General features: G+C 38.1%; 1 protein-coding gene and 1 long non-coding RNA gene across 2 annotated transcripts in view; both read right to left on the bottom strand.

Moving 5' to 3' along the window:
• The window catches only part of side-III (sidestep III), a 93,312-nt gene extending 82,737 nt beyond the window's left edge, over positions 1 to 10,575 (bottom strand). The window contains exon 1 of the mRNA XM_068301178.1: positions 9,906 to 10,575. The gene's annotated coding sequence lies outside the window, so the exon portion shown is untranslated. The remainder of the gene's footprint in view (positions 1 to 9,905) is intronic.
• A 1,144-nt stretch (positions 10,576 to 11,719) lies between these two features.
• Positions 11,720 to 12,299, bottom strand: LOC137585551 (uncharacterized). The gene is made up of 2 exons (XR_011033592.1): positions 11,983 to 12,299; positions 11,720 to 11,916 (listed from the first exon to the last, which is right to left on the bottom strand). It is a non-coding gene; the product is annotated as an uncharacterized lncRNA (long non-coding RNA).
• Between the last annotated feature and the right edge of the window lie 1,638 nt (positions 12,300 to 13,937).

Genomic DNA, 13,937 nt, shown 5'->3' with positions numbered 1-13,937 from the left:
TAGGCGGGCGCATAAATTTACACAATAATAAAAATAAAGGCGGTCTTTGCCTGGCAGTAGAATTTCGTTCTCTGGTTCTCTGTTTGCTTATCAAACGCTATCGATCAACCCAATTGAGTTATTACTGACAACTCAATGCGGTGTATCATCATTATCATCATCCTAATCATCATCCTAATCATCATTCTGGTCGTCGTCCTCATCGTAGTCGTCGTCAATGCTTGGCCGCACTTTAAGCATGGAAATCAAAAGCAAACAATGGACTCGATATGGGTGACCATTGCGTGCTGGCTGCTCATTGTTGTATTCATTTTCAATAAAAAGGAAGAGCACACACACACACACACACAACACATTCCTCCGCCCACTTACAGTTAACTGATTAGGACACACTTGAAATACTGCTTTGTTGACCATCTTTGAATTTCATTGTTAATATCGAGGGCAAACCCCTTCTTACCCTTCCCCCACTAATTTATAATTTTTGCCTGCAATAAAATTCTCAAATGCGTCATTTTGATTTGTATCACAAAATGAACTCGAATGTCATGCAACACAACCAACAACACCTTTTGGGTGTTGTGGATAATTCCCCTTTCTGCTTTCTTTTGCCTACTTTCCTTGTAACTCATACCCGAATACCCTTTAGATTGGCTCTATGGGTATTTTTGTTTGCTGTTGCTGCTCCTCCGTTTGCTGTCAGTCATTTGTTAACATTTTATTGTTATTGTTGTCGTTGATGGGATTAATAAATTTTCCTTATCAAGATTTTTGCTGTTTGTTGTAGATTTGTCTATGGGGTTTGGTTTAGTATATTGGAAGTGCTCCTGGGCCAGGGTTATTTGTCTTTTCGGTTCTGTAACTCAGAGCTCAAAGACTGGGTGAGGATTATTTTCTAGCTGGTTAAATTTATACACCAACATAATGCATGTTAACGAGCATTTTGTAGTCAACTTTAGTGCTTTTATCACAAGTGGCTAATATAATAAATAACCAGATTGTTTTTGGGCATTAAATTAATGCTTTCCTTTGATTTGTATGGCTCACAATGTCCTGGTTTGATTCGATGACAATAAGTAGAATAATAATAAACCTGCCTTGCAGAAATTGCATGCAATGGAAATACGTTTTGTGATTTTGCTAATGAAAATATTGCCTATCAATTTAGTTCAATGGTGATTTTAAATGAAAACTATTTGCCCTTGCACATTTTCCTATTAGACAAAGTTAACAGCTTAATAATATAAATCAATCAGGAGTAAGATTCAAGCTGAAACATCAGAGTCTAGAGTCAAAATAAAGTAGTTAATGCAATCACGTCAAAACGCAGCTGCATTGGGCAAAAAACAGCGGGAATTCCGGGGTTTCTGACGCAGTCACTCGACACCACGGAGTCCGAGCCGCTAATAGTTTTTAAGTATAATGCAATAAAGATGAAAATCCAAATCATGCTTCATCAACATCAACGTCAACAATATAATCAACCAACTGCAAAAAGCGAGTCAAGGGTGGGGATGTTGTTGCTGGTGCTGCTTGACAGCTGCGGTGTGGAGGAGTGTATGCGGAGAAGAAGGGTGGACCTGTTAGTTGCCGTTGCGTAGCCCATGAAGCCCATAGCCTGGCTATGCTGACAATTCAATGTCCTGCTCAATTTGTCCGCATAAAAGTGGACGAGTGGGTGGAGTCTGGTACAGAGCCCAACTTTACCCCCTATAACCCATCCATTCTTTGGCCTTCTCTGCTGCTGGTCGTAATGGCTGCTTGTGCTGCTTATTTGTCAACAGTGAGGCGGCTTCTGAGGCACAGCTGCCGCTGCCGCTGCTGCTCATACCCCAGCCTCAGCCTCAGCCCAGTGAGCTGTTGCAGCTTAGTCGCTCAAGTGCACAGCACAACGGAGGAAAATAGGACGGACTGACAGAGAGAATCATTGTTGGTGTTGCTGCTGCTTCAGCTGCTCATGCTTGTGCCATGTAAAAAGCGCAGCCGACGGCTCTCTTGGCCCTGTCTGACCGTCTTCTGTCTCTTTGTCTGCCGGTGTCATCGTCCATGCCGACAAACAAAAGCGCCGACAACGAGCTCAAGGGGAAGTGACTGACTGTGACTGACCCGGAAACATTAAAGGGCTGCTGCAATGTCCTCAGCTGCCCTCGTTCCTTTGTGCGTCGTATTTGTCTAAAATGAAATAAACTAAAATGCCCTCAGACCAAACCTAGAAAACTACTACACCATTTCGATTTACTGCTGCATAATGAAGCAGCATAAATATTTATAGTGCAAAATTAATCAGAACTCATAAAAACACTGAGAGTCAAAGCAAACGAAATGAGCCAAATGTAAAACTAGTTAATTAGTTTTACTGAAACACACTAACATACCAAAACACACACACACACACACATATACAGCCATATAAATAGAGAGACGGTTAGAATTACAGTTGCATTTGAATGTGCTTTGGGTCCTAGTCATAACATAAAATTGGCTGGCTGGCTGGATGGCTGACAGCTGCCATGTAGCTGTAAATGTAACTATTTGGCCAACTAACCAACGAATAACTGCTTTGAATCTGACTCTTGCTTTGCCTTCCCTCCCGTTTTCCACCCGCTTGGCCATTACTGAATTATTAACAAACTCAATTAAAACGAGCACTAATTTTGCCAACGTTTCGTCCAACCAGCACACACACACACACACACACACACGTTTTTAAAATGCCTGTAGATGTAAATGTAAATGCAATTGGCATTGTGCATTGGCCCCAAGTTTTGGTCATGTCTTTACTACTACCAATTTATGGCTTCAAATAAATTAATGAAATTAAATTTAAATTTCAGTCGCATATAAGTAGACAGACTGAACCGACCGAACGTCCAACCGACCGACCGACCGCAGGAATATTTACAAGAAAATTAAATTATTAGTTGCTTTGGCAAGGGCAATGGCAATGGCAAAAAGTAGTTTTTGTGCAGCAGCTGCCGAGTTTGAGCAAAAATTAATTTAGCTATGGCAAATGTTTGCTTCCTAAGAATGCATATTTAAATAGTTTATGGCCAAGTTGCAGTCTTCTTGGCTGCTCTTATTGCAGTTGTTGTTGTAGTTGCTCTTGTAGTTCGTAGTTGCACTTGTTGTTGTTGCCCATGTAGACTTGCTGAGCCTTAAGTTGGTTGGTTGGTTCACTTTGTTGACTTTGATAATCCTTCAAGTTTGTTGACAATGTGGCTGCTGGTGTTGCTTCTTTTACTAGTTGTGCCCTCAAAAATATATTGCTCATACGCCCCACAGGCACAAGACGGAAAAAATACCACTTAGGTTTTCCATACAACTATGTATGATAAAGTATCTATACCCTAGCAAAAAATATCTTCTTTATGCACCAATTGCTTTAAAGTGATAATTATTGAAGCATTCTCACATCATAGAAGACTTAATATCGAATGGATATCAAGTTGATTATGTTTTATTTCCAATTGCCAATTATTTTACTCGCTTTTATTTCTTTGCTTACCCTGAAAAGTATGCTATATTATCTGATGGGATATAAAATATAAGAAGGCCATAGAATGTCAAATAAAGTTGCTCTTTGTTTGGTAAAACGTTTTAAAATGTTTCTATTTTTAGTGTTTACTTTCTTAGCCCCGAAAAGTATGCTATACTTTTGCAGTCCACAAACTGATTCTCCCTTATGTAAGGGTATAAAAAATATGTAAGAAAGCCACAAGTCGTTGGTCTACATACTGGCAACTGAGTAAAGGAATCACATGGGTTCAACCGTTGGCCGTCCGTTGCTGTCTTGGTATACCGCAAAGAGCAGAGCACTTGATAATTACTTGAGCATTTTCTGATGTAGTCATAAGGAGGGAAACGTAGACTGTCTGGTGTCTCCTTTTACATATGTGTGTGTGTTTGTGTGTGAGTGTGTGTCAAAGCGTGGGTGTGGGTGTGTGCTGTAAACATGTGTTTGCTTTGGTGTTAAGCAAGCACCCCAAAAACTTGTTTGTCAATTTTTGTGCAACTTGCCTTTAATATGTTTAGGTGTTTGTGTGTGTGTGAGCCAAATGAGGGAGTGGCTGGCTGCCTCTCTCTCTCTCTATCTAATGAACCGAGCTTAAATTAACACTTTAAATGAATTTGCTACGCCTGGCTCATATTTCCGTAAATTGGCACTCTGTTCGGCAATTGCCATATAATTTCTGCAGGATAATTAGCATGAATATTTCAAACGATTTCGCTATTATAGTATAGCAGGTCTGCTCGTATATGTATTTTTATGGAGCTCTCAGCGGTTTCACACCTAACATGTTGCTGCTTCTGTTGTTGCTGCTGCTGCTGCTTCTTTTAACACCAACTCCTGCTCCAGTTCAAGCTCCTGCTGATGCCTTTAGCAATGCTTTTAGCTCTTGGCTTATTTATTTTTAGTTAAGTCACATTTTATGTACACATGTAAGTCTCTGTCAGTGTGTGTGTGTGTGTGTAAGAGAGTGTGAGTATGAAAATGGTAACAAAAACGAAAGAAAAAAATATAAAAAAAAAACCCAAACCAAAAAGGAAAAACGCCAGCTTTTTTATGCTGTGTGGGCGGAAACTTCTGTTCGTGTTGTATTCCGCTTTAGCTTCTGTTGCCTGTGATGTTGCTTCTGTTCTTATTGTTGTTGTTGGTGTTGCTGTTGTGTTCGTTGGGCCTGGAGACTCACAATTTTTCGTTCTATTTAGTTTGGTTTGTTGCTGCTGAATAAAACATTTTCACGGGTTGTAGACCGAAAGCAACCCGCGAGCTACCTTCATATTAAATGTATCTTATATACACATTCTCTCACTTACACACACAGACATGCAGCAACATAAACATACAGACAGTCATACACATATGCTTGATGTGCCTTTAAAGTGTGTGTTTATGCGCTGAACAATGGACGTCAGCGAAAGCAATGTGTTTGCGCTGCCATGGACGTAGCCAACAGCTGATCACATTAAGCAAAACAATCAAATTCCGATAGGTAAATGAACTAGAAAACCACATCAGAGTTTATTTTCATCCTGATCAATGAGAGTTGTATTTCAAACAGTATAAAGCCGAATCTGTATAGAGTGAGTTTCGTGTAGTTTCGTGCGAGGTGCAAGGTGAATAACATTTCTCTTATATATTTTCCATGTATTCTCAAGACTTTTATCTATCTTACAATTAGTACAAAAGTTATATTATTTTCATTGCAGATTATTTTCAACACATGTTTGGGGACTTGCAATATAAGGTAAGCCATTTTCTGTTCAACAATTATTGATTCGAAATGAAGTACTTTTCGATTTACTATTGCTTGAATATTTAATGTACATAGCGTTAATTGTAAGATAATTACTTGAGTTTGTTTTTTAAAGGAATTTTGAATACAGAACATCTAAGAACTATATTCTTTTAGATGTCGAATTTAGTGACTCATGAGAATAGATATAGCTCGAGAGATTGCCTATTTTAGTTTAATTTCCCCTTCTCTTAATACGCCCCTGTGTCTTGTATGATATATGCATGTGCACGCCTTTTGCTTGCCTTTGAAATATGCTGGCTGATGTTGTTCTTCTTGTTCTTGTTTTTTATTTTGTGTGGGTTTGGTAGAAGTAGTAGTAAAAAAACCCTTTTCATTCTTGTTTACAGATCATTGACGTTGATTGTTTAAATGAAATGTTTGCTGTGCATTATTTGCTTTTATTTGTATATATATGTACATATATAGGTGATGTAAAAAGAAAAAAATTTAACAGCCAAGTAATGGAAGGGGGCGCGTCTGTGAGTGTTTATTTTATTTGTGTGCAGTTTTGCGGTAACATAAGCTGAGAATAAGCTAAATATAAATGCCGACGCTAATGTGTGTGTGTGTGTACGAGTGTGAGTGGGATGCGAAATATGGGTTAGAATCACGCCCCTAAAAGTAGGTAATCTTTTATTGATGGGTACTAAACAAGTAACAAAGGATAGACACATGTTCCGCCCCTCTACAGGCCCTCTGTGTTTCTGTGAGCATTATAAAGAGCTAACTAGGCACGTGTGTTCCACCTACATCAAGACCTTATTTTTAAAGCCAACTGAAGCCAGTGAAGTTGTTGGGTCATAACTATACTTTATGCTTTATATATACTTCGTTGTTCTTTCTTGCTGTTTTTTCTCCTTTCCCTTATACATAATGAAAGATTGAAATTAAAAATTTCTCTTTGAATTTTCCATCCTTTTTTGTTTTCTTTTTTTTTTTTTTTGGTTTTCGGAAGCACACGCTATGCAATTATGAATACAACCTTCACAGCTGAATAGAAAGGTTTAATTGCTTTTCAGGTATTTCGCAGAATACAAAGGCTTGCAATTAAGTAGCTGGCCGAGCTGGTGAGACGGACTGCAAATTGGCCAGACTATTGGCAAAGAGCCCGCATATTGTATACTTATGTACAATAACTATAGTAAGGTAGGCGGGTATGTAGATATGTAAAATACAAATAGTTCATAAATTATTTATGCACCATTTGTAGTGAACTTTTGCCATGAGTTTTCATATCGTTTCAGTAAATTTTCGTTGTCGTTGTACAGGTCAGGCTGGGTAGGCAAACACAAAGAATAAAAGAATGAGAGCCAGCAAGCAGGCAAGAAATAAAGAAAGAAGTCAAAATGAAAAACAAAAAGATATGGAAACAGAAAAAAGAACAACATTCACATTGTACACACATTAATTTTCATATACGTATGTCTGTATGCTTAATTTCCATCTGGCCTTTTCATCTCTGGAGTTTTAAATGTATTTGCTGTAACTGTAACTGCATTGCTTTTAGTAAATGTGTTTGTATGTATGTGTGTGTGTGTGTGTGTGCTTTTTTAAAGTATTGTTTTATTTGTTTTTGCTTTTGCCATCACCATCATCATCATCATCATCGTTAGCTGAAACATCATCAGCAACATCAACAGCAACAAAAAATAAACAAACAAAAGAATTCATTATATTATACTGTTGTGCATTTAAATTTTGATACAATACACGCCATTTCTACACACATATCACATACACAAATACAAAAGCACACACATCACTCACATACACACGCACACAGACACATTCGTTCATTTTGTATTCGGCCTCTTGCAGTTGATTTTCATCGTACTTTTCGTGAGTTTGGTTTTGACTTAGTTCCTTGTTTTTTTTTTTTCATTTTTCGTTTTTTTTTTTACCCCGAGTTTTGCATAAATTTTCGTTTCTCTTTCGCTTTTTTCATTCTGTTTGCTTTGACCTGGTTTTTATGTTGGGAGTTTCCTCGACAGCTTGTGTATTTTCATTTTGATTTTCATTTCTCCTTTCACTCTTTGCATTGTGCGAGCAATTTTTCGTTTCTCATTAAAATAGGTAAACAAAATCGCATAAAATTTACTGATGGACAACAGATAACAGTTGAAACTTTGTGTAAACTGAGTCTATAGTCATTGGGTTTGGTGTTTTCCTTGGATTCTTTTGTTTTTGTTTTTCTTTCCTGTGTCCAGTTTGGCTTGCCAAATGAGGTATAATGGAATTGAGAGAGCAAGCGCTTAAAAATGTTTTCAATGGACTATAAATTGAAGAAAGAATTGCCTCGATAAGGGTTAAGTGCCGCAATTAAGCAGAAACTCAAATAAATTTCAAGTGTGGACTAAATTTGTAAAGCCCCGCTTCGAATGGCCATAAAATGTGACAGTGTGTGTGCCAAATCTATTGATGAATGCCGCACATGACTTTATTTCTGCTGCTTGCCATACTTTTGCCGCAAACTTTATGAGCTCTTCATTAATTTGGCTCACAATCTCGACATTGGCTTAAAGCTTTTCGGTTTGGACTCTTAAATCAGCTTTAGCCCCATAAAACTTTCAACTGCCTCGGCCTTTTTCTAGGTCAGCACAAATCAGCATAAGGCTACAATAACATTTTTATGTGTTAAATCTTTATTACAAAAGGTCACCATCATTTCGCTTAAAAGAAAACAGAGAAAGAGAAATTGAGAGAGAACGAAAAGTATCAAGAACTATAAGAAAGTTCCTGTAACATTGGGGCTAAAAAGTTGTTGGCGATTTTTTTGTTTGTTGGCTTTAGCATTGGCTATAATAAATTTCGGACAACTGTAAACAAGCAACAAATGAAGATTGGGAATGGGAATGAAAAGCATAACAAAACAAGGCAAGCGAATTGTTTAGAGTCAAGTTGGATTTGTTTTTTCCTCTTCTTTTTTCCGCTTTTTTTTGTTGTTTGTTTGTCATACTGTTGAGGAAACACACAATTTTGGAATGCATCAATCTTTGCTTTGCAGCTGGTCTTATTGGTCCCAGTTATGGATCAAGCACAGTGGCAAAATGTAGAGCTACATCATCAGTAAGCAAACAGAAGTGAAAATATTTGATTTTGGGGACACAATGCAGTGAATTGGAAGGGGTTTTAAATTCAATCGAGATATTTTAATCTACTTGCAGAAAATTTAAATCGAATTCGGTTTTGTCAAAAGGAATCTGAACTCCTGAATTTATCCCCTGAATTCGTTCTTCAACATGTGTGTTAAGTTTTCTAAATATTTTACTTTGTGTGAGTGCGTGTCTGTGAGTTTTTTTGTTTGTGTGTAATGTGTTTGTGGGTGGGTTTTTGTATGTTTACCATTTACATTTAATTTTATCTCATCTCATGGCTGAGCGATTTCATGCGTGTGTCCTGGCTGCAGTTGTTTTTCCTTGTCCTTGTTTCTGTATTCTGTTCGTGTTGTATTTTTCTTCTTTTTTTTCTGCATTTTGTGACCATTTGTAGGTACGTACGTAGGCATTTGTTGTGGCATCTGTTGCTGATGCTTGCCTCTGAATCTGGTTAGCCTGTTTGTACACGTCTGAACCAATTTACTGTGGCCCTTGCCAAGCGAAATAGTTTTAAATGTAATTTTCAGATGTACCCAAAAACCCCACCATCAAGTTGGCACTAGAATATGTATGCATATAAGCCAAAAGCTTCACTTGAATGTGGAGTGTTACTTTTGGCAATGAAGCAACGTTCTCATGTTGCATGCTCTCTGTCCCTCTCTCGCTCTCTCATTCCTGCTACACACACTCCAGATCCTGCCTGCAACATGAGTGCCAGCTCAGTTGGAAGGAGCTGGCGCCTGCATAAATATTATAAAACGTGCAGCTGCCGCAATTGGACTTGGTTATATGGGGAATTGGAACAGGAATAGGTGAAAGAGAGTTCCTAACCATACAAAGTGTGGCCAAAGTGCTTACCCTTGTTCATTCTATTTTCCCTTCTTTATAAATAAGCCCACTTGGCTGGCTGTCTGGCTGGCTGACTGACTATCTTTACCTCAACGAGAAACAGTAAGCTGGGCCTAGTTTGTTAAATTTTTATCTACCATTCCTACTACTCCTTTCTAATTCTGCCGAAAACGTTTTGGCCTGTTGCAAGAAGCTTTTATCCCTGGTCTAACTGATGCTAACTTCTCAACATTTCTAGCAGAATGATGTTTAAATTTCAACTTTAAAGTTCAAGTTTTTCAATACTCGAGATTCGGGCAAAACAAGTTATAACCGAGATTCATGTAAGCTTGATTTTTAAATCAAAAATTGCCTCAAATTGGCCAGCTCCCTGACTGACTGTACAAAAAAAAAAAACCGCCAACAAACAATTGCCATGAATAATTATAATGCCAACTTACATGTAAAGTTCATTAAAAAGTGATTACATTGCCATTGTCACTCGACAAACATTGAAGATTACCAGCGAGTCAACGTGGCGTATGATTAATTAACGAAAATAAATGCCCTACCTCCTTCTCACCATGCCAACAAATTGATGTTACTTGCATTAAGCTAGGATTTGTCATACGATTTTCATGCAGGAGAAAATATTTAATTAAAATGCAATTTTCATACGCACTTTTTTGTTTTTCTTGCAGCGTGAGTTGAAGTTGTTTTTGTTGATGGTGGTTAATCGTGATAAGCACAACAACAAACGAGCGTGAGTATGGAAAAAAGGCCCGCAACGGGATCGTCGTTGTTAACGTTAAGGTAACTGCGGCGGTGGGTGGGGGAATATGGGAGACTGTTCGACCACCGACAAGAGTGAAAATATGAAAATATTTTTCAAAAAAAGTCCACAAACAATGTGTTAAAAAAAAAAAAAACGGCAAGTTAAACACGCGCGTTATACTTTTGTCCCAGGCCAATCGCTGCTGCTGGATAAGTCCAGGGCGGGGCGGGACGGGGTTCAGAGAGATTTAAAATTTTAATAAAGTCATACACACGCACGACCGGAACGCCGAGAAGCAAACTGAACGGAACGCAAAGTAAAGGCTCAACAACAAGGAAGTTGGCCGCCTTTTGAGGCTTACTTTAACCGGGCCGTCTTATTTTTTGTATTTTTTGGTTATTATATTGGCCAAGATATGGGTATAGAGTACTGTATTGTATTGTGTTGTATTGTATTCTGGCGGCTGGAATGTCGCATTAATTTTTAATAACTGTTTAACATTTCAATCAGCAAGAAAATACACACAGAGCGAGAAAGGGAACATATTCTTGCATTTCGTTGCGTGAATTTAATTAATATTTAATTTTTCATTTATTGTATATACATACATATATATATATATATATGTATATGTATATTTGTGTTTTGGTTTGCATATTTCATGACGCATTCGCGAATGGCAATAAAATTAAATGACGAGACAGACAGAATAAAAACACTCGCGTTGTGGCGCTTTTCGCCAAATTGTCTGCCTTCGCACACAGAAAACCGTTCACACCGTTAACAGACGAACACAAGAGCAAGGAGCTGGCGTGTGTTACAATTTCAAATTGTTGAGTTCCTGGTGTCCTGTATTGTGTATGTGTGTTGTTAAATATTTGCGCGTATCCTTGAGTACACTGTAGCGTCACGTTCCGACACGAATACGAAACTGAGCAGCGGCAATGGCAAAAACTGGCACGAGTACCAAAATATCCTTTCGCTACGCTCGGTCGATGGCACATCGCGTCGTCGTGAGCGCGTGTGTTTTGTCGGGGATATTTTTGGTGCTCATCGTCGTTCGTCACTTCATCGTTCGGCATTCTCGTTGTGTCGTTTTCACTCAATAACGAATGAAAGTAAAAATATAGGAATAAGAGGAGACGGGGTAGAAAGAGAATGTATAGGAGGCTCTCGGCCAGTCGGCAATTTGAGTTTGTTTTGGTTAAAACTGCATTGACTTAACGTAAATGATGCTTAGGACTTATCGAGAAGTGGGCCTATCCCAAGCACTTTTATTTCACCCATGGCCTCTTGATGTTTTAAAGGCTTAACTTAAGTAGGCTTCCTCCCTCCCTTGAATCAAATAGCTATGTAAACACTAAAATACTCAAAGTATAATCAAACTTCCATTACTTTGCACTACAAAGTCTCGCTGATTGCTAATCTACTTCTCCATAAGTTGCATTCTGATTTTCCATTTATATTTTTAACTCATATTTTTAATGTTTTTAAAATATGTTTCATGAATTTTTGCTCAAAATAAGAATTTAATTTACTTAAATATTTACCACAAATCCGCTTTTGTGACACACTGAGCCAATTAATGGGCCAAGAATGAAAAGAGAAAATGTACCCTAATCTCATGACTCTCTTTAATATGCGGCGCATGCGCTCAATATCCTTTCACCGACTTCCAGTCAGCAGTATAAGAGTTATTCTCTAAATGGGGACTTTTGCACTTTATTCAGCGGCAATTTATATATTTGAAATAATAATAATAATTTGAATATCAAATAAAGAATTAAGAAGAAATATTTAACAAGAACTTCAACTTAATAATGTGATGTGTTTTTTGGCCGTGAATTGAAGGCAGAAAGCCTTACCAAAGAATTTTGTGATGGATTGCCCTTGTCTACATTTTCATGAGTTTCCAAATCTATGTAAAAAAAAAATAAATTAATTGTTTTTAGTGGAAAATTGGAGACGTTCTTCGGATGCTTACCCGGTCGTGTTGATTGGCCAATTGTGGGCGTATTACCGGTAAGGGTTTCATAATTCTCTTACCAACTTTGGCATCTTCTGACAAGTCTTTGGACTTATTCAATGTTGGTTTCGGTACTTCAGGCATTGTAATCCTTTTTTATAAAATGTAATCTTTTTTGTTGTTGAAAATAGTTTTGGATCTTTTTCGTTTTACTTTCAAATGATCTGTTCCGTTGAATGCCAGTTGGAATTTAGTTACACTTTATGAATTTAATGTACACGCCTGCTAGTGTGTGTGTGTGTGTGTGTGTGTGTGTGTCTGAGTGAGTATGTGTGTATTCTATACTATTCATTTTGAGTGAGAGTTCAAGGCAGGTGAATATGTCTGGGCAGGTGAGTCTGAGGTTGAGACTGAGAGATGTTGTCCCCAAGACGACCACGATTTGGCCAGACAGACAGAGACAGTCAGTCAGTCAGACAGTCATTCAGTTGGTAGTCATCATGCAAACACACGATAGCATAGCTCACATATACATACATACATAAATACATGCTCGGAGAAGCAGTATATACATACATATATATATGGCAATACATCATAAATGTCAGCGCCTGAAATTGCACATAAAGCCATATAAATGAGTCTACTTTAAGGCGCACTATATTTATGTATTTTCGCGAAAATTGTCACACTTGCATGAAATATGTTTATATGTCTATGACCATTTTCTTTTTTGCCATTCCGTTGCTTTATGCTTTCTGTCGGTTTCGTTTGGTTTTTTTTTATTTTGTGTTTCTTTCATCTATTAAATAAATTAATTTGCATAAATTATGCCATATGAGGGGCAGAAATAACTTTAAGCCTAGGCCAAACGTTTGCTATTTATCATCGAACCAATGCCACAAGATTGCCACACTGAATGTTTGGCTTAGAGTCGACGGCGGCGGCAACAGCAACGATGATGACAATCACTCAATCATTCAGTCAGTAGTCGCTCTTTCGTTCATTCATTCATTCACTCATTCTTTCATACACTTGGCCCATTCCATTTGTAATTTGCATTTTCGCACGGTTATTGTCCGCTTCTCAGCAGCAGAAGCAGCAACACCAGCGGCAACCCCTCCTATGCCCAAGGGCTGTGGCAGGCAACAGCAACAGCAACAATGTTGATTGTCTGCTAAAGAGCATAAAGTCGTAATGGACTGAAGGCAAATAAACATAAAATGGCATAGAAATTGTGGGCACACAAAGGAAACACAGACGAACTGAGGGGTGGGCAAGGCAATGTCTAAAGAATAGAGAAGAAAAAGAAAATACGCATAGAATGGAAAATGCACGCGTACGCGCAAATGTCATGGCAAATCACTTTATTTCCACTTGTTTTCAATTTCCTCCAGCAGCAGTTTTACGTTTCGTCAGTGTTTTTCTTCATTTTTTTGTTCGTTTGTCTGTCTTTTATTTTATTTGCCCCGCTCACTCACTTTTTGGGGGATCACGTACTTGCTACGGTCATGCTAATCAGCAACAGCTGTCTATGAAAAACAAAAAAATAGAAGAAAAAACTGTAAAACGGGAAGCAAAAACCACCCCCCTTTTTTGTGAGTTGAAGTATCACTTACCAATCCTCTAAATAACCGTCGACTTTACCACAAAAACCATCGAATAATTGAGTCATAAAATGCTTGGCGCACCCTTTCATTTTGGAGCTGGCTTGCTGGTTGCCGCTTTGACAATTAACCAAACTATAAAATGTTTAAATTTGAACACCTGACAGTCGGCCAGGCTTCAACCAAATGGTATGGCTCACACACACACCGCCACCCACACATTTAAGCCAATTAGCATTTATGTGCGTCGCTGGCTGGCAATAGGAAAATGCGTTACATTTTCATCAAACGCACGACACTTTGTTTTAATTTGAGCAACCACACGCATACACACATATAAACACACACCCACACACGCACACAAAC

Source organism: Drosophila tropicalis, unplaced genomic scaffold (genome assembly GCF_018151085.1).
Source record: "Drosophila tropicalis isolate 14030-0801.00 unplaced genomic scaffold, ASM1815108v1 contig_878, whole genome shotgun sequence".
NCBI classification, from domain to species: Eukaryota; Metazoa; Arthropoda; class Insecta; order Diptera; family Drosophilidae; genus Drosophila; species Drosophila tropicalis.
The sequence above is the reverse complement of the archived record's forward strand: the minus strand, read 5'-3'. Positions and strand labels throughout refer to the sequence as shown.